The sequence below is a fragment of the Euphorbia lathyris genome, chromosome 4, assembly GCF_963576675.1.
Source record: "Euphorbia lathyris chromosome 4, ddEupLath1.1, whole genome shotgun sequence".
NCBI classification, from domain to species: domain Eukaryota; kingdom Viridiplantae; phylum Streptophyta; class Magnoliopsida; order Malpighiales; family Euphorbiaceae; genus Euphorbia; species Euphorbia lathyris.
The window spans coordinates 9,495,080-9,517,948 of NC_088913.1; the positions used below are offsets into that span (position 1 = coordinate 9,495,080).

The window sequence follows — 22,869 nt, forward strand, 5'->3', positions numbered from 1 at the left end:
TCATCCAAAACGGGTTAAATGTCACTTATGTAAATATTTGAAGGGAAAAATGTTACCAAACGATACATATACGCAAAATGACCAAATTCTGGATACCACATGAGCTAAATATGAGCTTAAATCTTAAATTAACCATCAACCTATTTTAAAAAAAGGTTAATTACATATAGATGTCATGTAGTTTTACCGAAATTTGTAGATGGATACTTGTTGTATTTTTTTTTCAAACGAAACTCTGTGGTTTGCAAAATTTTGCAAACACAACATTGTGGTTTGTAATATTTGGTATTTGGGTTCACTTTGTTAGAATTTGGCCGATAACGACCTCCAAATGAAAATTTTCATGCGTTGAATGATATTTTAAGCAACTTTAGTTCTTCAACTTTCAACTTTTAGGTTTGAGGTCATTTCGGTGTTGTTTTTTATGAGACAGAAAGTTAGTGTTTAGAGAGAGTAAACTCAAAAAATGATAGTAAATATGATACTAAACAGCTTTAATTCTTGACAATTTTTATTTTGAGGTTGTTATCGGGCAAATTTGGCAAAGTGGAAAAATATGCAAAATTTTGCAACTGCAGGTTGCGTTTGTAAATAAAAATATCACAGGAACTCATCTGCAAATTCGTGAAACCATAAAGCATCTACATGTAATTAATCCTTTAAAAAATCTATTGGGCCTCTTTTAAGTTTTAAAAAATAAAGGGCTTATATTAATTATTTGGACCATTTAAAACCGGAATAAGATACAAAAATACCCCTAAAGGTTGGTCGCTAAGAGCAATTTTACCCATTACGTCTAAAATGGTGCAATTTTATCCCTTACGTCTAAAATGGTGTAATTTATACAGATGTTTTGCTACTTATTCTGTACCATGTACATATGGGTTACTTCTAAAAAACGTTTTTACATTTTTTTTTGTGATTTAGTAATATAATTGGAGATTAATATTTTTAAACTCGATAAAATATTTAAATTTTTCTGTCTAACTCGTACAAAATGCAATATAATTTTTTATTTTTTAATTTTATTTTTTTCACGTCTATTCTTGTGTTTGCGATCATGTGTACACATGAGTGATAAATTGACGCACATGTAAAGCTTAGATGATAAAATTTGTGACTGAGAAGACAATTTGATGAATTATTTCTCAAATTGACCAAATTTGCCAGTGTTAGGGGTATAATTGCACTATTTTAGACATTCAGGGTAAATTTGCTTTTAGCAGTCAACGTTAGGGGTATTTTTACACATTATCCCTTTAAAACCTAAATAACATTAATATTTGTACACATTATTTTTTACTCATATATAAATACACACCTAATAAAAATTTTGGGACTCCCTCCAGCCTTGGACCGCAGGCCAGGGCACTCCTGGCCTAGGCCCAGGACTGGCCTTGTACATTGGTATTTCACCAACTTGTATCTTTTAATTTATTTTACTTATGATTATAATGTTATGATTAATAGATTAATCATGAACTTGTTGATTTCAATCGTAAATCAATGAAAGAATTTCTTCTCAAACTATACTTCAAGGAGTTAATCGCAAGAAAGGTCAAATCTTACTCCAATTGAAGCTTAAATATTTTGATTCGATAAAAAGTTGTTCATCTTTACAAATAATGAGGTTTCACAAACACAAAGAAGGGATAAGGATAAGTAGGGGACAAATGGCTAAGTGGGATTTAGGAAATAGGATTACATGGCAAGATGGTAAATAAGTAAGGGCATAAACAGTAATTAAGTGGGTGAAAAAATTCTGGCACCTCTTCTCCCCGGCCAACCTTGCCGAGTAAGTCATCCTAGATGTGTCGCTGCGTGATACACTGTGTAAACATTAAGCCTAAATTGATATTATATTGTAAACGTTAAGCCTATATTGGTGTTATTTTGAATGTTGAGCCTAAATTGGCACTTCCCCAAAAACCTTAGGCCTGTTTTAGTACTTTATCCCTAATTTAAAATACCTGAAGCAGAAATGTAAACTTGGAGTCTCTGTAACATGTTGAGACTTTCCATTGGATAAGCTCACAAAGTTCATGATCACAAGTCTACAAAACCAAAATTAGCTCAATGTTTTTAAAATTTTTTATCCCAAAAATCACAAGGGAATTTGCTACTACGAAAACAATTCAGAAACAATCCCCTCAAAATCAGCCAAAGCACGATGTATCTAAGGTGCAACTATAGCTAACATCCCTATTTCTATATATTTTTTAGTTAATGGTATATATCCACTTTGCTTCTATTAACCACGCATTAAACATTTCATACCACTTCAAAATATAGCAGAAAAGTCACAAATTAAACATTAAAATTCTGGATAATTTGATAGAAGAATTGAGAAAGCCTACAATGGATTGAAGATGATTGGTTATATGGCTCCCTTGTTGTTAGAGATGTTTTGCTGACACTTCTCTTAAAAGATCATCAACTATATTGAAGATTATCTTGTTATGCCCACTAAACCCTTTACCATCCCATCTGCCAAATCAAACATTAATAATTAACAACTCAATTAGATAATTTGTTTTTAAGAAATAAAAAGATTGTACCTTTCAATTGCAGAAGTGAGGTGATTCAAATAATGTAGAGAAACTTTCCATGTCATAAAAATCATCAATTTTTTTTCAAATAATGTTTCGGTTACCTCAACTTGCTTTCAATGTTAATTACGCGTGGAGTATGTGGTTCAGCCACATGAAATTAAAGAGGGTTAACTAAAACAGTTTAAGCGAGTTGAATGAGAAAAATAGTCCATTTTGAAAATTAGCCAATGAGAGATAGATTTATTAAATACTAACCTTACTTTCAATGATGCACGTAGATACATAACCAGAGCGACTACTTGCTCGGTTCATGTTAGTAGATGCAACATTTCTATTTGCAGCACCCTAAATCACACAACAGAAAGACTTAAAACTGCTCAAAAATGGGAAATGACAAAATAGAAAGACAAGTACACAAATCACGAAAAGCTAAGACACTTTTAATTTAAAGACAACTACACATAATGATTAGTTGCCATGAAATTATAGTGAAACTCATTTACTAGAGTATTTCTGATTAGCTGATTAATGAAACAGAAGAGCAACTGAATTATCTACACTTCCTCAACTAAAGTTCAAAAATAAGAAAGTAATTGACCAAGCAGTCACCTAAAGTTCTAATAAACCACCATTCTGTTTTAAAACTAAGATTCATTCAATAAGTAAACCGTTTATCTAATCCATCAACAAGCAATATCTCTAGTCTATAACCTTATTTCACATAGTCCAAAGAAGAAAGGACAGATAGCAAACCCATTACAATAAATCCAAGATGATTTAAAACACAATCCAAGAAGCTCAAGATACACCAATAAACAACCTTCAAAAACATTGAAAACTTGCCCATTAGGAACACAACATTACCTTTAAAAGATACAAATAGACCCTTTTTTTTAGTAAGCAACTATTGTGAAGTCCCGATTAATGAGGGATTATTTCATAATTTGTATTAATTAGGGACTGATTTATGTAATTTATATATATTAAAAAAAATTGTAATTAATGAAAATTGGATCACCGGCATTGGTGATCCAACTATTGAAATTGACCACCGAAATTTCGGTGGTCAACTATGGCTGCCAAGCAACAATTGTTGCTTGCATTAATTGCCAGCAACAATTGTTGCTGGCCTTGTCTCCTCCTTGGCTTATAAAAGCCAACGAGATGTTTTATATTTGGATTTGAGGGATTAGAAATCCAGGTGAGGGAGTGAAGCTCGAAATTGAGAGTGAGGCAATTGAGATTTGAGAGTTAGTAATTTGAGGGTAGTTTAATTATTTTCGGGGAGAGACATAATAGTAAAGATAATTGTTTTGGGGTTTTTTCGGGAAACACCTGAGTGCTACTATTTTGGTTTTATCTCATTGTAACTCTAGAAAGTTTCTAGAGAACACCCTCTTTGTACGCCTACTATTTTATAGTGGAAGAATTCACTCTCGAGCTTGATCGTGGACTAGCCTGCAACGGTGAACCACGTTAAATTATCGGTGTCATTTTTAATTGATTATTTTGCTCGTCAATATTTTTACGGAATAAATTTTCGCGTTTATTCCCAACAACTGGTATCAGAGCCTAGTCGACATGGAGGCAAAATTGACAAGCAAAATCGTCAGTCTAAATGGCTCAAACTACCACATATGGAGAAGCAAAATGAAGGATCTTCTATATGTGACGAAGATGCATCTTCCGATGTTCGGGACAGACAAGCCCGATGGCAAGTCGGATGGAGACTGGGGTTTCGAGCATGAGCAAGTCTGCGGATTTATCCGACAGTTTGTTGACGATAATGTGTATAATCACATTGCTAGCGAAACTCATGCACGAACGTTGTGGAATAAGCTCGAAGATTTGTACACCTCAAAGACTGGCAACAACAAATTATTTTATTTGACCAAGTTGATTCAACTGAAATATCGAGACGGTACTTCTCTCGCAGACCACTTGAACGAGTTCCAGGGGATCGTGGATCAACTCTCCAGTATGGGGCTTAAAATTGAAAATGAGCTCACTGCTTTACTTACACTAGCTTCCTTACCGGAGTCATGGGAGACTCTAAGAATTTCACTTTCAAACTCAGCACCAGATGGCAAAATTTCCATGGAGTTTGTCAAAAGTGGAATTTTAAATGAAGAGATGCGGCGCAGGATGCAAGGAGCCTCTACATCACAATCAGATGTTTTGGTTGTAAATTCTAGAGGAAGGAGCGAAGCTAGAGGGTCCAAAGGCAAAGGCAAGAGCAGGGGAAAATCCAACAAGTATGCCAATGTTGAATGTCATCACTGCAAGAAAAAAGGCCACATCAGAAGATTCTGCAGGAAGCTCAAGCAAGAGAAAAGCAAAGGCAAGGAAGAGAAGAGAGATGACAGTACCGATGACGAACGAACAAATGTTGCTGCCGAGTTCAATATTATCTACGATGCTGATATTATCAATCTTGTAACCCAGGAGACTAGTTGGGTGATTGATAGTGGTGCTACTATTCATGCCACACCTCGAAGGGAATTTTTCTCATCTTACACACCAGGAGATTTTGGTGTTGTAAGGATGGGAAATGACAACTTCTCCAAAGTTGTGGGAAAAGGTGACGTTCACCTAGAAGCTGAGAATGACATGAAGTTAGTATTGAAAGATGTCAGGCATGTTCCAGATATGCGCCTGAATCTGATCTCCGTAGACAAGCTTGATGAAGAAGGCTTCTGTAATACCTTCCGCAATGGCCAATGGAAGCTCACCAAAGGTTCGATGGTGGTTGCAAGAGGCAGAAAATATTCAAGGCTGTATCTTATACATACAAAGCTCTCCCAAGAAGCGATCAACGCCGTGGAGAATGAAAATGCAATTAAATTGTTGCATAGACGCCTCGCACACATGCCCGAGAAAGGCATGAAAAAATTGGCCAAGAAAAATATTCTGACCGGATTGGATCATGTTAATTTAAATAAATGTGCTAACTGTCTGGCCGAAAAACAAAACAGAGTTGCTTTCAAGAGTTCCTCTCCTTCTAGAGTGGAAAATATATTAGATCTGGTACACTCAGATCTATGTGGTCCATTTCCAAAGTCACTTGATGATGCTCATTATTTTGTGACTTTCATAGATGACCACTCTAGAAAAACATGGGTATACACTCTAAAATCAAAAGATCAAGTCTTATATGTTTTCAAGCATTTTGTAGCCCAGGTTGAGAGAAAAACTGGCAAGAAGCTGAAATGCATTCGGACAGACAATGGTGGAGAGTACACTGGTCCATTTAATGTGTACTGCAAGGAGCATGGTATTCGACATCAACAAACTCCTCTAAAAACACCGCAGTTGAACGGCTTGGCTGAAAGGATGAACAAAACTTTAATGGAGAGAGTCAGATGCTTGCTTTCACATTCAAAGTTGCCAAAGGAGTTCTGGGGTGAAGCTCTAGTCACAGCAGCTTATATTCTGAATCTTTCACCATCTGTCCCGCTGGATTACGATGTTCCAGAAAAGGTGTGGTCTGGAAAAGACTGTTCCTATAAACATCTGCGAGTGTTCAGTTGTAAAGCTTTTGTCCACATTCCCAAGGATGAAAGATCCAAGCTTGATGTCAAAACCAAAGAGTGCGTAATTATTGGTTATGCCCAAGATGAATTTGGCTATATGTTCTTTGATCCAGTCCATAAGAAGTTAATCAGAAGCCGTGATGCAGTCTTTATGGAAGACCAGACAATTGAAGACATTGAGAAGTCTGGAAAAGATGCTTCTGGACCTGAAACTAGCTCACCAAGCCTTCAGTTAGTACCTCCAACTACGGTGCCAAGACAGGTTGGAGAAGAAATTCAAATTGACCAACCAGAGATAGTTGCTCAAGACGCTCCCATTCAGAATGAACTAGTTGATGCTGATGAAGAAGTTCACCATCAACCACCAGTTGCAAAATGTTCCCAGTTCGAACAAGATCCGGTAGAGTTATTCAACGTTCTACCAAATATTCTCCAAACGATTATGTCCTAGTGACTGACGGGGGAGAACCAGAAAGCTTTGAAGAAGCCATGGATGATGAACATAAGCAAAAATGGTTCGAGGCCATGCAAGATGAGATGAAATCCTTGCATGAGAATAAAACTTTTGAGCTGGTGAAGTTTCCTGAAGGCAAGAAGGCTTTGAAGAACAGATGGGTGTTCAGAATCAAGAACGAAGAAGCTAGCTCACAGCCAAGATTCAAAGCCAGATTGGTTGTGAAGGGATACAGTCAAAGAAAAGGCATCGACTTTGATGAGATTTTCTCACCGGTGGTGAAGATGACATCCATTCGTACTGTGCTGGGTTAGCAGCAAGTTAGAACCTGGAGGTTGAGCAAATGGATGTGAAGACTGCCTTCCTACATGGCGATTTGGAAGAAGAAATATACATGGAGCAACCAGAGGGTTTTAAGAAGAAAGGAAAAGAGGATTATGTTTGCAAGCTAAAGAAGAGTCTCTATGGCTTAAAGCAGGCACCAAGGCAGTGGTACAAGAAGTTCGAGTCAGTTATGGGGGAGCAAGGTTACAAGAAGACTACTTCAGATCACTACGTCTTCGTTCAAAAATTCTCTGATGATGATTTCATTATTTTATTGCTCTATGTGGATGATATGTTGATTGTTGGCAGGAACATCTCCAGAATTAACAATCTGAAGAAACAGTTGAGCAAGTCTTTTGCCATGAAAGACTTGGGGCCAGCAAAACAAATTCTTGGCATGAGAATCATTCGAGATAGAAGCGCCAAGAAGACATGGTTGTCGCAAGAGAAGTACATTGAGAAAGTACTTCAAAGGTTTAAGATGGATAAAGCTAAAATGGTTAGTTGTCCTCTTGCTAATCATTTTAAACTCAGTGCCAAGCATAGCCCTTCTACTAATAAAGAGAAGGAAGACATGAGTAGAGTCCCGTATGCTTCAGCAGTTGGAAGTCTAATGTACGCCATGGTATGCACACGACCATATATTGCACATGCAGTTGGTGTCGTAAGTAGATTCCTTTCAAATCCAGGAAAGGAACATTGGGAAGCTGTTAAATGGATATTCAGGTATCTTCGTGGTACTTCAAAAATGTGTTCATGTTTTGGAGATACCGAACCAGTGTTAGTTGGCTACACAGATGCAGATATGGCTGGTGATGCTGACACAAGGAAGTCTACATCAGGGTACTTGATTACATTTGTAGGGGGAGCTGTGTCATGGCAGTCAAGATTACAAAAATGTGTCGCACTTTCTACGACTGAAGCAGAATTCATTGCAGCAACGGAAGCGTGTAAAGAGCTATTATGGATGAAGAAGTTCTTTAATGAACTTGGCTTCTGTCAGAAAAAATATCAGTTATTTTGTGACAGTTAGAGTGCTATTCACCTTGGAAAGAATTCCTCTTTCCATTCCAGATCAAAGCATATTGATGTGAGATATCATTGGATCAGGGATGTGCTAGAGATGAAGTTATTACAGCTTGAGAAGATCCATACAGATGAAAATGGATCAGACATGTTAACGAAGATCTTACCAAGGGAGAAGTTCGAATACTGTCGAATGGCTGCATGGGTAACAAAAGCCATCATATAATCAGGAGGGGGAGAATTGTTGTGAAGTCTCGATTAATGAGGGATTATTTTATAATTTGTATTAATTAGAGACTGATTTATGTAATTTATATATATTAAAAAAATTGTAATTAATGAAAATTGGATCACCAACATTGGTGATCCAATTATTGAAGTTGACCACCGAAATTTCGGTGGTCAACTATGGCTGCTAAGCAACAATTGTTGCTTGCATTAATTGCCAGCAACAATTGTTGCTGGCCTTGTCTCCTCCTTGGCTTATAAAAGCCAAGGAGATGTTTTATATTTGGATTTGAGGGATTAGAAATCCAGGTGAGGGAGTGAAGCTCGAAATTGAGAGTGAGGCAATTGAGAGTTGAGAGCTTTATTTGAGAGTTAGTAATTTGAGGGTAGTTTAATTATTTTCGGGGAGAGACAAAATAGTAAAGATAATAGTTTTGAGGTTTTTCGGGAAACACCTGAGTGCTACTATTTTGGTTTTATCTCATTGTAACTCTAGAAAGTTTCTAGAGAACACCTTCTTTGTACGCCTACTATTTTATAGTGGAAGAATTCACTCTCAAGCTTGATCGTGGACTAGCCTGCAACGATGAACCACGTTAAATTATCGGTGTCATTTTTAATTGATTATTTTGCTCGTCAATATTTTTACGGAATAAATTTTCGCGTTTATTCCCAACAGCAACTTGTGGATAAATCTGCATCTATTTCAATTCAGCTTCAAGAACCTCAAAAAATGAAGTAACCCATAAAAGAAAGGGCCAAAATTTCCAAAAGGGAAAAGAAGCAACTACTACACTAAGCCTCATCACTAAGCCTCATCAGGAGCTATGCAGCCTCAGTTTACTATACTCCCATATCAAATAAACAGACAAGTGAAAACCCATCCTCAGTTTACTATACTCCCAAAACAGTTCAGTTAAAAGAGAATGAAATTAAACGTGCAGCCTTTACATAACTTCAGGGTGCAAGGTGGCCTAACATTGTTCTTACGCAAACAACATATTCATCTACAGAGAACACAAAGAAAAGAAAAAATAATGCCTAGAAATCAAGTTGAAATTCAAAAGGTTGGAAACCATTTTGCAGGAATTGCATCAATGACCCAGAAAAATACTCAAAAAAACCCCAAATTCATCAAGCAAACCAAGAGCAATGGAAACCCTAGAGGAATCAAAGTGAGAGGAAACATAAATAAAGGAGATATTCTTTCTAATTTTTAAGATAAACAACAAATTTGGAATCAAAACAGAGAACTACCAAAGTCGTTGAAAGGGTTTCAAGAACTACCTGTTTCTCCAGCTTCAAATGATGGCTATCGGAGATGATATGGTGGCCTGCCTTGAGTGGTACTCGATGTCGTGACAACCAGCTCGCACAGGTGAATTAGGGATGGAGAATAATTGAGCAGAGGTTGTGAATTTCAGAGGAACAATTTCGTAAAGCACCAGATGTGGGTTTGAAATTACAATTTCAATTAGGTTTTAGTTCAAAACTTTGGAGCATAACTGTTGCAGAGCACGAGATTTGAGTTTTAGGGGAAACGAAATTTGATTTTGTAAAGCACCAGATGTGGTTTGAAATTACAATTTCAATTAGGTTTTAGTTTGAAACTTTGGAGCATAACTTTTGCAGAGCACGAGAGTTGAGTTTTAGGGGGAAACGAAATTTGGAGGAGGGAAATATTATTGTGTGCCGCGGTAAAAACAAAAGTTTTAATAAAGTGTCTTATTTGTTAGGGTTAAGGTGCAAAAATACCCCTAACGTTTTGGGTCAGCATCAATTTTACCCCTAACGTCTAAAATGGTGTAATTTTACACCTAACGTTGGAAGCGAAGAGCAATTTTTCCCCTAATGTTGATAAATCTTCTATAGCTCGAGTCTCATATGCTGTGTGACTATTGGCACACGGCGTGTGAGGCACCTTCCCTCTTGCGTTGATCTTGTGTTGGAGATGTTGGCATCAACGATGAAAATATTATTTGTAGGCAAATGAGTTGGGTCACACACACCCGATAGACTCAGCTTTTATGATGGTACTCATAAGAAAAAAGATGGAACTTATGTGGATCAAAGTACCACGCATTTCATGGTAATATCTTTGTCTGTTCACAATGTTCTTGTTTTCCTACTCCGGTAATAACGAGCCTGCACACGGTTTGAGTTCTCTTGCGTAATATGTTGTATTCTGGGAGACGATCGTCAATAGCGACGACATCTGTCTTAAGAAAACTGCTAATACATGCCTCATATTTGTCTAACTCTTTCCTTTAATTTCTAGTTTTACAGTTTGTATATTTTTATGTGTTCGTTTTGTTTTTTGATTAATCACATCTAACATTCACTAAAAAAAAAAGGAGTTTCAAGTACAAATAGCTAGGGACAAATTACGGCTCTTGTACTTAATTATACATTTTAAATTAATATAGGGGACTATTTTATATTTTGTATCCGTTTGTTTTATAAGTGAGAAAAGAGGACAACTTTAATTAATTAAAAATATAAATTGGATATATTTAATTGTTTTTTATCAAAAGGCACAAAACAACCGACTGAGTTTCTTATTTATTTTTCCAATGTGAACTTTCTATGCTGGTCTTTCTTCTTCTTTTCTTCACTTTCTTTTTATTTTTCTTTCTACAGCAACATGAAATTAGTGAAATTTCATATCCAACTTAGTTTCTCCTTTGAATCGAAAACCACATGGTGGAAAACCAAGTTGCTTGGCAAGCTGGAAATGGAAGAAAAACAGAAACAGAAGCAGATCTGGATCCAACAGTTAAAGATTATCACGGATACAAAAAAATCTGCAAAAATTTCCTTCTGACTTGTTGGATTCTCATCCTGACTCGTTTGATTCTCATCCCAATTCGTTTGATTCGTGGTGTTGTTGTTAGCTCTGTTCCTAGAGATCTGGGATGGAGGGTACAAAATGAAACAAGAATGGAAATCGATGAAAGAATCCTTTATGCTGAAATAGGAATGGAATCGATGGCTCCTTGATTCATTATGGATGACATCTCTCTCTACGCTTCTGACCTTAGAGGCCCTTCAAGCAAGTAAGCGAAGCTTTTCCATTTGTGTTTGGGAAATTTGGGGATCTTTTTAATTTCTTTCAATTGTTTTACTCCATTGTTTTCTCAGCATAAAAATAAAGATTAAAAACCTAAAAAATGGTAAATTAAAAGCCCAATTTTCTTCATTGTATAAAAACAAACTTGAGTGGAAAATGTCCTTTTTAGGTTTCCCTCTTCTAATTAGCCATCTAAATAAATTGTAATTTTTTTTTTATTTCTAATTCTATTTAATCTGATATACTGTGGCTTTTGCGATTAAAATTTTGGAGCACACTAAACTTTTGGAGGGTGGCGCCAAAACCTTAAGTCTTTTATAACCACGCTTTCTTTATTTAATCTAGAATAGGTTTATAATGCCCAAAGTTTTCTAAGATCCATATGCCAATTCCTTCTACACCATTACTGTATGTAAACACGTTTGGTTCTAAATTTGCTAATCAGACCTAGTTATCAATTTCTTATCATATGGCCTATGACTGCAGACGTAATAGGAAACCCTCAATGCCTAAAAAAGGGAATGTGGTAGAAACTGAGAAAGCGGGACTAGAGAAGCATTTGGAGAAGCAACTCGGGCAGGTTGTCAATCGAACTGCAGCAGCAGATATACCTGTGCAGAAAATCACAAACAGGATAATCTCGGAGCTGGGAAACTTGGTACCTCCGATTGTTAATGGAAACCCGGCTCCGGACGGAAATACTACGCCGGACCGTATTAATGAGACGGACACAGTTGATGATGCTTTTTCCAGTAGCCCGAGATTGGGGGAGTCGGATTGGGCCTGCTACTCATCTTCAGAGAGACCAGATTCGCCAGGAAACGCCAATTTACAGAGCTGCCAGAACTCTGCTGCTAAGTCTTGGGCCGATCAGATGGAGGAAGAGGAGGATGACTCTTGGAAAACAGTTACCTCCAGGAAAAGCAAAGGTAGTACAGGGGACACGGGTTCAGCGACATCTAAAACTCGCCCTAAGAGGGCCAGTAAGATCCCTATGCGCTTTCGATGAATCTGCTCTTCTGGAATTGTAGGGGCATCTCTAACAGGAATACTCAGAGGTACCTTTTTAATTTATTTTCACTGCATAAACCAGATATACTGTGTCTAGCGGAGCCGATGGTGGAATATGACTCAATTCCTTCTTCCCTATGGACCTGTTTGGGGCTGGTTCTTGTTGGGAAAAATAACAAGGAGATACCTTCTTTGTGGATACTTGTCAGAGTACCGATTACATTTTCAGTTATGCTCCGTTACAGTCATGAGCAATTCTCTATTACTGAGGTGCAGGATCAAGGTAGCGCCAGTTTTATTGCTTTTGTTTACGGAAGTGTCTGGGAAAACCGTAGGCAGAGATGTACAAAGAGATTCTAATACAGAAAGAGAACTTTCAGGGTAATTGTTCAGTTATGGGAGACTTCAACGCGATTCTAGGGTCTCATGAAAAGTAAGGGAGAGCCCCAGGCCGGCGTTCTTACAGGGACTTTCGGAACTTCATTGATTCTGGCAACTTTATTGACACATGGAGTAATGGTAGGGCTGGTTCAGCTAGGGTTGAATGTCGGCTGGATAGGGTTCTCAGCACGTCGGAGTTTGTGGATCAGTGGGAATCCCACAGTATATTGGTGCTAACCAGGCATCACTCAGACCACTCTCCTATCCTTTTTCAAGGCTCTCGAGGGCGAAGGATTACCAGATTCCGCTTTCAAGCTATGTGGGTGACTCACCCTGGCCTGCGTGACGTTATTGCTGAGTTTTGGCACCATCCTCATCCTCGTTTGCCGTCAATGCAGCAACCAAGTCAAAAGCTTCGACTTTTGAGACCCATTTTGAAAAAATGGAATAGAGATGTTTTTGGTTTGCTGGATGTTGAGATCGCCAAGGCAGAGGAGTCTTTAGCACATGTGCATACAAATATTTTAGAACAGGGTTTTTCCACTTCGTTGCATCAGCAAGAACTTACTACTCACACGGCACTGGATACGGTGCTTCATAGAAAGGAGATCTATCTCAAAGAAAAGAGTAGAGTTAGATGGCTTAAAGAAGGCGACCACAACATCACTTTCTTTCATAGAATGGCGACTATCAGACGTGCTTCGACGGGCATCTCGGTGATGCAAATCGATGATGAGCTTATCACGGATAAGAACAGAATCGCCGCTCATATCTCTGATTACTATGCTGGCCTCTTCAGAACTGACAATTTATCTGAGCAGAATTTGGACATGGTCTCTGAGGTCATTCCTAAACTCGTGACTGATTCTGATAATGCCGAATTGGTGCGCTTTCCTGACAGGAAAGAGATTAGAGATGCTGTTTTTGCAATGGACAAGAGCAGCGCGCCGGGTCCAGATGGCTTCACTGGGTGCTTCTTTCAGGCCTATTGGGAGATTGTGGGTCAGGATGTTTGCTCAATGGTGGAGGATTACTTTCATACGGGAATCATGCTACCAGGTTTGAACTCGAGTAACATGGTGCTTATACCTAAAGTCCAAGAAGCCTTGCCGGTTGATCATTACAAACCAATTGCTATGAGCAATTTTGGATACAAGCTCATCTCTAAAATTTTGGCTGCTCGTCTGTCCAGTATTGCGACTAGCATTGTCTCAGATAATCAATTTGGCTTCATTCCGGGCAGAAGCATTCATCAGTGCGTTGCAATCGCGTCAGAAGGTACAAATCTGTTAAAAAAGAGGTGCTTCGGAGGCAATATGTCTCTCAAAATTGACATAAGGAAAGCTTTCGATACACTTGACTGGAACTTTCTTCTGTCCGTGCTTGAGGCTTTTGGGTTCTCCGCTCAATTTAGATAATGGATTCTGAATTTGTTAAATACAGCCCGAATCTCTGTTCTGACAGGACCTGATTGTAGTAACTACTTCAGTTGCTCGCGTGGGGTGCGGCAGGGGATCCACTATCTCCAATCCTTTTTGGTATTGCAGAAGATTTTCTGAGTCGTTATCTGCTAAAGCTTGTGCAAGAGGGTAAATTACGCGCAATGCAATATTCAGGTAGTCTGGCCTTACCTTCTCATCTTCTTTATGCGGATGATGTTCTGTTGTTTGGAGCAGCCTCGGTTGCAAATATTCGTGTACTCAAAGATGCATTCGAATTTTACGGTTCTATTTCTGGACAACTCATCAATTGGCAGAAGTCGGATATCTTCTTCGGACCTTTCGTAACTGCAAGAAGAGCCAAAAGGTTAGCCGATTTGATTGGAGTTAGAATTGGTGCTCCTCCGTTCTGTTACTTAGGTATCCCGCTGTTCCCAGGCAGCCCCAAAACGAGTCAGTTACGAGGCCTGATGGACAAGGTGCTTTCTAACTTCGCTAAATGGAAAGGAAGTAGCATGTCCTTAGCAGGCCAATTGGCACTAGTGAATTCTATCATCACTGGCTCTTTTATTCATAGTTTTATTCTGTATAAGTGGCCTCGTAGCCTGCTGAGTCATATGCAAAGAAGTATGCGGAATTTCATCTGGACTGGCTCGACAGACACCCGTAAGTTAGTCACTGTCCCTTGGTGTTTGTGCTGTAGGCCTTTCAAAGAGGGAGGTTTGGGCATCAAGGATTTACACATTCTTAATAAGGCTCTGTTGGGGAAAACAGCTTGGGGTATTATGCAAGGAGATTCTCTTTGCTACAGATTGCTAAGGGCCCGTTTTCTTGACTCAGTTGGGAGGCCGCGGAATTGGGTTATAAACTCGTCGGTTTGGAGCTCGGTCAAGCGTGTTTACAGAGATTTGGTTGCGACTAGTTTCTGGTGGATTGGTATACGATCCAATCTCAACTTCTGGTTCGGGGGTTGGATCAGGCCCTCTGTTTTTGAGACGCAATTGGTTGAGAGGAACTCTAGATCTCTCAATGTAGAAAGCTTCTTGGACGGAGATCATTGGCAGAACCTCCCTGTGTCAGAGGAAACTGAAAGGCGTATAAGGGCTGTGCGCAGAGGGAGAGATTTGACGGATAGGTGTGTCTGGGAGCCGGCAGTAGATGGTCTGTTCTCGGTGAAGGATTTTTACAAATGGCATCTTGATGTTCCAGTTGAACCGGGTTGGTGCCGCTTGGTTTGGACCCCCACAATTTTACCCTCGCATTCATTTACGTACTGGAGAGCAGCGCTTGATTACCTTCCTACGCATGACAAATTAAGGGCTCGGGGGATATATCTCACTTCGCACTGCTGTTTCTGTTTTGCAGCGGCGGAAACAACGGAACACATTTTCCTTCATTGCCCTTTCTCGCAAGCCATCTGACATGGGGTAGCTTCTTTATTTGGTCGCTCTCTGAATCTGAATTCAACTGTTCTTGAGTTGATCAGTGACGCGTCGCAGCAACGCTTCAGCTCACAAATCAAAATTCTTTGGGGAGCGGCAATTGTTAATGTTTTTTGGTCTGTTTGGCTGTCTCGTAATGATCAGATCTTTAATGGAATAAAAATGTGTGTCTCAGGGAGTTTAAGACGAATCTGGTTAGCAGTCAAGGATGCCGCGAGTCTGGGCCTTGGGAATACCTGGAATTCTGCAGTAGAATGCCGTATCCTATCCGAGCTCGGTGTCGCGCGAAGAGCACCTCTTGCGCCTCGAGTTATTCCTATCAAATGGCAACCTCCTCCAGCAGGTCTGATAAAGGTAAACACAGACGCCTCTGTCCTTGGTGGATCAGCGGGTTGCGGTGGCATTTTTAGAGATAATCGGGGGCTGTTTGTGAAGGCTTTCGCTTTTCCCTCGGAGTCTTGTCACGCGCTTTTGGTCGAACTGAAAGCAGCCATCTTCGCTGTCAAAGCAGCGTTTGAACGGGGCTGGTACAACATCTGGCTAGAGAGTGATGCTTCCTACGTGGTTGGGATTTTCTGCTCTCGCTCGCTTTCTGTTCCTTGGCAGGTCCGTCAAGACTGGTTGGTTTGCTTATCTTATTTGGAGCAAATGACATTCGTAATCTCACATATTTATAGGGAAGGCAATCAAGTTGCCGATAATTTGGCTAACTATGGCAGAACAGGTTCCGATTTAGTCTGGTGGGACGAGATCCCATCCTTTTGCTTAGATTCTTATTTTTGTAACTTGGGGGGTCGGAGTGTCTTCCGTTTCACTTGATCCCCCCATTTTTCTTTTCGTTTATTCCTTCATTTGTAATTTTTTATTCAATTTATTCAATATACGGGCTCAGGGTTCGCTTGTCTGTCAAGGGGTGCCAACCTAGTTGGGATTGCTTGCTTCAGGCTGCTCTGTAGTCTAATTTTACTTAAAAAAACTTTCAACTTCTCTTGTGCTGATTAGAGATGGAATTGCTAGCATAACAGTTGATAGTACATGGAGAAGAGCTATTGCGTATCAATTGTATCAACTCTTTTTGTTTCTTCTGTTCTGAAAATATAGAGAAATTATTATGACTGCTGACTAATTTAAAAGACAGTATCAAGTGCTGTCCAAAACAATTAAAAAAGAACATATACTCCCATCCATAGGCACAAAAGCCATGTGATAAAAACTAATGATTTTTCAAATAAAAGCATTGCCAAGCTTTCTTTTCATTCCCCTAAGGTTAATAGGAGATACGTTTCTTGAGGTGTTCAACTTCGCGACTACGGTGCTCGATCAAAACAATAAAAGCCTCTTCTTACTCTCTAACGCTTGTACCTTCCCCTCTTTCTCTTTCTCTTTCTCCTTCTCTGTTCCCTTCCCTGGTCATCGAGTTTGGGTCACAACTATGTTGATAGGTCATGGAATAAATGTTACCAAATAATAGGTCAGACAAACAACAATATTTATAGACCAGGGGCCAAATAGTGCTTTGAGCCAATAAAAGTTCATGTTTTTGGCTTGCAATTGAGCTAATTGTAAACTTCATAGCTGATGTGGAAGGCTGAGCCTCAAATCTGAAAAGGTTAAGGGGCAGGCCAAAATTGATAGTTAATGGATTTTGTTGGGGTACTATTTTGGTAGTAAGCCTATAATTCCTAAGGATAACTTCTCCAGAATAAAATTTAGTTTCTAGGAACTTTCTTCAGCTTTTCAGTAAATTTGTCTCTGTAAACATGAAAAATCTTTTTCACTCTAATATTGATTGGACTTGGCACATATCATATCAAATGGCTAATATGGTTGAGTGAAATATTGTTTTTGTAACCAAAATATTGTTGTTCTAATTGGTTAAAATCTGTATGCCATTATGATTTTCTCTTTCCAAGTTATGATGCACTACACTTGTCAACATTAGATGCAGCTATTTAAGAAAGCAAATGAACACAGCACCAAAAATTGTTTATGTCATGTATATTGGAGGAATATATGAATAGAAGATATTTGGTGTAATGCATATTTACACCCTTAAACTTGACAAGTCTTGCCTATTGGCACTCTGAACTTTTAAAATAATCTACCACACACCTATATTTGGCTTTAAAAACCTATCACACACCAACTATAGGCGTGTGATATGTTTTTAAAGCCAACTATGAGTGTGTGATAGATTATTTTAGAAGTTCACGGTGCCAATAGGCAAAACGTGCCAAGTTTAAAGGTTTAAATATACATTAAGCCAAAATCCTTTTACTTAGTATTTATTATTTAATGGGATGCCCCTCTTGGCTTCTTATCAGATGGTTAATGTAGATGTGCAAAGGAAAAAAAAAGAAGAAAAAAGGAAATGTTTTGTTTCTGATCTTCTTTAGTTACCTGAAAGTGAAAAACAAAATATTACTACCGGAAACAAGAGAAAAGGTTTGATAGAAAGAGGGAATTTTTTTATATTGGCTAGTCCGTTGACATTTATTTCCCAGCAAAATATGGCAATCAATAGGTGAAAAGGATTGGGCGAAAAAAGTCTGAGGTTTAGTTGTGTTATGACGTTGTGATTTAGGCCTTAGTCATGATGCCATGTAGAAAGAAAGTTTCTGCTATGCATTCTTTTCCTCCCATTATAACCTGGGTTATTGACTTTTTAATATTATTTTTTGGTTTGGTCTCTGGATCCATGTGCAAAATTTGATAGAACGGTGTCTTCAGTTTGTACATGAACCAGAGAGAAGTTGTGGAAACATTGTTAGCGCAGGCAAAAATTGAACCTGGCATCACTGAACAAAGTTAATGTCTCTTGAAACATTATACCATGTACTCTAAATGTTAGCTTTTACCTATGGTGGGCACACACTCAATGTAGTCTATTACTACAAGACAAAGGGAATTGTGTGCCTCCTTTTCTTATGATGCCAAGTGAGTTGATCAATTTAAAGTTAGTTGCAGGATTGACTGATTCCTATTTTTTTTTCCTGTATGGCCGTATATTGTTCCATTAATATTCCATCAAACAGTATCTGATTAACTTTATCCCTTAAGAAACTGAAAATCTTCATTTGCCTTATCATTCTTTTAACGAGTAAAATTAGGTTCATGAGAAGTACCTGACCTGGACTGAATGTCTAAATGATGGGTAAGGATGAAGGGTGCAATAATCCATGTCTTTGTTTCTACATTGGTTATTCTTCAATATTGAATTAATGCTTCGACTATATGTCTAGGTATATAATGTATTCTATTAGTTTTGTGGTAGAGTTTTTTAGTTTCAAAGTAGAATGAAAGTGGGATAAAATCTTGATTTCCTGAATATTCTTATTGTTGAGAGCTTTTTATGCAACCGGGCTAGCATGAGCCCATTATAGTATTGAAAATGAAACCAAATTGAATTGTGGATTGAGTTTATGATTTGCTAGTCAACTTCTACGATTTACAATTCACAAGTCAACTTCTATAACTTTCTATAACAATTTCTTACTAAGCATAATAATAAATTTGTTTGCCTTCCAAATTAGTTTTCATGGTGTATGATATTATATATGTTAAATTTTGTTTCATAGAGGGATGGAGACAAATTTTAAGAGGAAAGCAGGTACATGGTGCTGCTAACATTAATGAAACTAGAAATGCAGCTGCACAGACACCATCATCTATTGCGCCAATAAACGGTACATTATATTCAAGTTTTGATTTATTTTCTATGCTTGTATTTAATATGAATAAACTATTTATGATATCTAATAATTATTTTATTTTATCAATTAAGATTTAAGAAATAAAAGAATTACATCGGCTAGTCCTCATACACGTGCTACTATTGATGATGAAGGCGTGCATTCTTCGCTACATCGATCTACTCTCGGTATAGTTGCGGTTATTATAATTTTCATTTATTGAGTTTCTTTATAAATGTTTTTAAGAATGTATAATAACTCTTTGTTTGTTACATAATATTAGACAAAAAGAGGCATAATTTAAATAACAATGCTGATAGTGAACTGGTTACCGAGATGGGTGCTCGTCACTTGCAAGGTTCTGACAATCCACAATCTGATAATCCCATTGATAATTATGAATCCAACTATCCTTGCCCATCAGACACAGAGATAAGCCCTGAAAATTCTGAAACTTTTCGAGGTTTGTTTCATCATGGTTAGGATACTGCGCAAGAATCTATGGACCTCGACTGAGCCTTGGGATGAAATTGAAAAGAGCACAGGGCTATCATTTTATGTACGACCAATTTTAAAAAATTGTGTATAATTGTTAAATTTTATTAAATATTTCATGAAATTACATATTGTACAAGACTATTTTGATGTTAGTACTGATAGCCCTGAAAAGTGGAAGAAGCGTGAAGAGTTAGGAAAGGTCGAGCATGACACGCCAGAAATGAAAAGGGCTAAGTTTGAGTACTTTTGTTTCTTTCAGATGAAGACAGCATATCGCAGATGGAAACATAAATTACATAGCCAATATCGCAAGTATACTAATGATGATCAACGTTTGAAACATGTTCCTAAAGAACTATTAAAGTTTTTGGAAGCAAAGATTTTCATGTAAATATCTAATGTTTTGTTTCATTTATGATGTGATGGTTAGTATGTATTATTTTCAGTTTAAATGAATGTTTTCTTACACATTACTTGTAGGAACGGAGTTATATTAATTCAACTAATCGTGCTTCTCAAATAGTAGTTTCTTCAACTGGTCCAACCCCTTTTGCACAAGTAGAGTATAAAATGGTAAATATATAGGGCAACTCTTATCAATTATTTTTAAAAGTTTTGGCTAGTTCCTTTTAAGATGATTATACTATTAATGTTGAAGATGGATGAGGAATTAGGCGAATTGCCAAAGGCTTCTGATGTGTGGAAGGCCACTCATGGAATTATAGATGACCAAGGACAAAATACATTCCGTGATTCAGAATCAAGAAGGATTTATGTAAGTAATAGAACTTTTTAAGCAATTACATTAGTAAACTTGTCAAACTAGATTATCCTTTGTTTCATAAGCTTATTTTATGTGTTTCTATTGATGCTGCAATTCTGATTTACAAATATAATCATCAAAACTGGTTGCTTTTCTTGTACTTGGTTGGCATGCTTGAAATGTTCTTATGACATTTTTAGATTCAGAATATAATCTTGTTACTTGGTCATTTATCAATGTCTTAAGCATGAGTATCCTAACCATTATAATTACCATTATGGTTTAGGTAATTATTATTTTAGTATCAGAGAAACCAAAGTCTAATGTAGAACTCTGCATCTAAAGCATACTGGAGAACTAATGTACTAGTTTATATGGAATGTGCAGGTTGTGAACTTTACATAATGCTGAAATTTATTTTCTTAAATCTAAGGGATAAGGTACTAAAATAAGCCTATGATTTTTGGGAAAATTTATATGTGTAATATCAATAACGTGTCTCGTTCTGTTATATCGATGCCTAAATTAGTACTATTTTGTACATGGAGCCTAAATTGATGCTTCTCCAAAAACCATAGGCCTATTTTGGTACCTTATCCCTGAATCTAATTTCAAGTGAAATCTCTATTATATATGATCTAATGTTTATGATTGAGTTATGAGACAATTGGTGATTGATTGGTCTATAACATTATATATGTTTGGGCTTCTTTTAGGTACTCTTTTTATGACTAAGTTTGTTTCATATCTTTATACTCGGTTTATTAAATTTCACTTATTTTACGTAATGCAGGAAGATATGAAAAGGGTTGAGGATCAACCAATAAATGATAATGAGTCTATTCCCACACCAGATCATGTGCTACAATAGGTATTTGGAGTTAGATCGGGATACGTTCGTGGTAAGGGATTGGGATATAAAGCAAGTACTAGAGGAATGATGTCTAATGGTAAAAGTGATGAAGTTAATGCACTTAAAAATGAGTTTGCAAGACTGACAGCTGAATTAAAGGCACAAGAAGGACATAGAAAGGCGCAAGAAGAACAAGAGCTGGAGAGACATCTGGTTTTTGAATCGTATTGCAGAAGGATGGAAGTAATGTTAAAAGAAAACTGTTCAAGGAGTACACAAAATACTTTGGTAAGTCCTTAATTAAAACACAATATTGCTTTTGAACTATATAATAAACCATATTGTTAATTGGGTGATTTTGTTCTTACAATTTTGTAGGAGGAAGAGATGCAAATGGACTTGTGAAGGTTATCAATGGATGGATTCATTAATTTTGAACTTGTTTGCTTTATTGATTAATATCACTAGTTTATTACTTTTCAACATTGATAGGGATGATGTTTTTGGTTTAGGATGGATTTTTAAATGTTTTGATTTCAATTTACATAAGGTTTTAGATTCTGAATTTAATAAATTGCATAGTGGACTGATGAAAGTATCAGAAAGTTGTTTAGAGGTTGCATATCGATATTGTGGGAATAAGAATGTGTTGTGTTTGCTAAGGAAGCTGGCTTGGCAGCAAAGCTACTGCTTACAATACAAAAAAAAAGTGGGTGTAATCCTGAGCTAAAATGGAGGTCAGCCGAGCTATTGAAATTGTGTAGTGTAAATTATACGGCTATTTCTTGATTTGCAAGTGTAAGCTTACAAAAACGAATTTCAGTTTCGTGGCATTATAGACCACAGTATAAGTACATATATGTATGCTTCCAAATTTACTGATTATATACTTTCTATATATTAGCCATAACTATCCGATGATTAGCCCCGTTCCAGTAATTATCTTTACTTGTCACCATGAAGAGTGGCATAATTGTTGAACAAGGAAAAACCATTGCTGTCCTCTAATATTAGTCTTCAACTTACCATCCATTGTGTGCTTTGAAAAGCAAGCTGTTTGTACAAGTAGTGAAATATACTAAGTAGCTTCACCTGTCAAGGCTGAATATCGCAAATCATTAGCTGAAAATTGGAGGCTTTGGCCTTCCCCATTTCATTAATTGATTTATAAGTCTCATCTATAGCCACTTAGCTCTTCTACACAATCTTGCATAGATCCTATTCCCTTGGTTTCATCTATGGCTCTTAGAGGGTTTTAATATACTGTTTGAAGTTGAATTAAGTTGATTTTGGTGGCATGGACAGAGAGGGGACGATAGTTGAGTTGTGGATAAGTAGTCGAGTTTTTATCGAACTGAACACATAAGCTGTTCAACTTTGACATGCTCATATTCGGATTATCAGAAAATACACAAGCTCGAACTAAAAGTTGAACTCGGTTCGAGCCTAAATTCCTATTTACTAAAATTGCAACCTCTAATTTCTGAATTGAAAGAGTTATGGGTTGATGGCGTGGAGACATATGATTCTCATAGTAAACAAAATTTTACATGCTGACTTATCGGGGTGGTCAACGAAAGGTTATAAGGCTTGCCCTATTTGC

The 22,869-nt window shown here is 37.4% G+C and overlaps 1 long non-coding RNA gene across 1 annotated transcript; it reads right to left on the minus strand.

Annotated features, from left to right (window-relative positions):
* Positions 1-2,138: 2,138 nt before the first annotated feature.
* Positions 2,139-9,745, minus strand: LOC136228020 (uncharacterized). The gene is made up of 3 exons (XR_010688368.1): positions 9,405-9,745; positions 2,808-2,897; positions 2,139-2,487 (listed from the first exon to the last, which is right to left on the minus strand). It is a non-coding gene; the product is annotated as an uncharacterized lncRNA (long non-coding RNA).
* Positions 9,746-22,869: the final 13,124 nt, after the last annotated feature.